This window comes from Poecilia formosa, unplaced genomic scaffold, assembly GCF_000485575.1.
Source record: "Poecilia formosa unplaced genomic scaffold, Poecilia_formosa-5.1.2 Scaffold772, whole genome shotgun sequence".
Lineage (NCBI taxonomy): Eukaryota > Metazoa > Chordata > Actinopteri > Cyprinodontiformes > Poeciliidae > Poecilia > Poecilia formosa.
In genome coordinates, this window is record NW_006800711.1 from 9,243 (window position 1) to 11,662 (window position 2,420).

Sequence of the window (2,420 nt, forward strand, 5' to 3'; positions counted from 1 at the left end):
GGAAATTCTGTTACTTGACACTGCAATAGGCCCAACATATTCTGTGGTACTATCAACACTAAGTGGTCCAGTTACAACCCATCCAAGAACTGTTTCCACTGCGTACGGTGGAAAACTTAATTTGCGGTACAAAGATCATTTCGCTCCTCACTCCTTTGTCAAAACAATCAGCTCAGCCCCAACAGCTGTTTGTGCCTGTTAATCACTGCCCGCTGCTGACTGACAAGGAGGAGGGTCTAAAAAAAAAAGGAACAATTAAATACATACATAATTGAATATACAAAATTGAGCTGCCATTAATTTGTCATTAAGTCTGTGGAAATTAATTTAGCAAAGAATAAATTTATCTAATTCTTAATAGGCTCCAACAATGGACACATTTGGTTGGCTGGACACACTTTCAAATGATCATATCCAGGTTTTTTTTCCCCATAGAGGAAGAAAAAAATGTTTATTCAATGTCACATGCTGTTATTTTAATTATGTAAAGCACTTTGAAATGCCTTGCTGCTGAAATGTGCTATACAAATAAAATTTGATTTACCAGAAGACTCACAGTTACCTCTCAACTTTCAGACAGTTTGTTTTGTAATCGCATTAGAACATGGATATTGTCTCACACCAAAACATCAGTTTCATTGTATATTTTTAAAATGCTTTAAAAACACATTTTGTTGTTCTGATTTGTCATTCAATAAATTCTAAATATGCAGAAAAATGTCCTGTTGTTTCAAAGCAGTGGACCAATAAGAACTCAATGGAGATAAACGAGGTTCTGATTATCAGAACTGTTTGCTGAGCAGCACCAGTGTTCAATACACCATCACATTTCCTGTCACTGCATGGATGTATGTTTTGAAACATAGCAGGGTTTCCCCCAGAAAAAAAAGGCTAAGCTAGCGGCCCACCGTGTTTTTGTGTTGAGATATTTTCAACGTTACAAAAACTCGGAGGGGCACAAGTCGGCATCATCGTTTGGAAATAACAGCATGTGAGGCCATTGGGCAGCTGCAGCCACAGCCCTCACTCCCAGTTCAATGCGCCAGCTATCAACCTGGCTTAATCCATCTTTACTGTCACTGTTACCTGTAAAAACAAACAAACAAAAAAAAAATCTACTTAAAATAAAATACTTAGCCTGGTGGCCCGCCAGGCTTATTGGGGGGAATCCCTGCTTACATTGTCAATTAAATTCGCATAAAAAAAATACTTTGACTCCGAAGGGAAATTAAATAAATAAAAAATAAAATAAAAGTATAAAAAAGGAAAGAAAGCAGAAAATAAACTATGAAACTACAAGCTTTGATGGCAAAGTCTTTCCAGCTTGTCCCCTGGTTTACCAGCATCCACCAGTATTATGGAGGATAGGAAACAACTTTGAGCTTTTCTCACGGTTTGATCAAGTTGTTCTCTAAACTGTCTGCAACAAAACCTTTTTTAGAAAGATCATTTTCCCAAGCTACAGAGTTTGGTGCATTTCTTGTTCTTGCTGATGGTTTATAAAAGATGTCCTTGTGAAACATGTTCCTGCCCTGCTTTGAATATTTAAATTATTAACAGGTCAAATTCGGTCGCTATTCAGAAATCCGGGAAACTTCAATACCAACAGTTTATCTGGGAGAGTTTACAGCTGAACATCAAGAGAGGAGCATCAGTTCACTGAGGGACAAAGAGAAGAAATGTAAGTTTCAGATCCCAGTTTGTTTGTTTGTAATCTCCTGAATAATAAGATAATTTTTATTTAGCTGCGACAGACTGGCGACCTGTCCAGGATGTACCCCGCCTCTCGCCCGGAACGTTAGCTGGAGATAGGCACCAGCACCCCTCCCGACCCCACTGAGGGACAAGGGTGTTCAGAAAATGGATGGATGGATTTTTATTTAGGTAATAAGAACATGTTCAACTAAAACAGAGTAGTGCTATATTTACCTGTTCTGTCTTCATCTCTCTGCTCTCATTGTTTCTCTGTCCAGTGGAGGGAGAGCTGCAGCTTTTCACTGTTTAAATGTTCTTCATCCAACAGAGACAAACTGCTGGAGGAAAATAATTCATCTGACAGCAAAGATGCAGTGGAGTCTGATTCTGCTCTTCCTGATGGGTAAGTTGATGGTTTCTGTTACATTTTAGAGATCTTTTTTTAAAGAACACAAGAAAAAGTTTTGGAAATCATGTTTTTTATAGGTGGAAATTATATTATTATTATTATTATTACTTTAGGATTCACAGCAACATGTTCTTTGTCTACAGCTCAGAATTGTTTCATGGACTGTCAGCTCTATCAGTTTCTCTACATTAATGAGAATAAGACCTGGACTGAAGCTCAGCAGTACTGCAGAGAGAAACACACTGACCTGGTCACAGTGACTAACATGAAGGACATGAAGAGACTCATCAGGAACTCAGCTGGAGATCAGAGTGAA

General features: G+C 38.3%; 1 long non-coding RNA gene across 1 annotated transcript in view; it reads left to right on the forward strand.

Moving 5' to 3' along the window:
- The first annotated feature begins 1,629 nt into the window (after positions 1 to 1,629).
- Positions 1,630 to 2,420, forward strand: part of LOC107834797 (uncharacterized) — a 10,206-nt gene continuing 9,415 nt past the window's right edge. The window contains exons 1-2 of the long non-coding RNA XR_001660622.1: positions 1,630 to 1,681; positions 2,024 to 2,098. This is a non-coding gene — a long non-coding RNA (uncharacterized LOC107834797). The remainder of the gene's footprint in view (positions 1,682 to 2,023; positions 2,099 to 2,420) is intronic.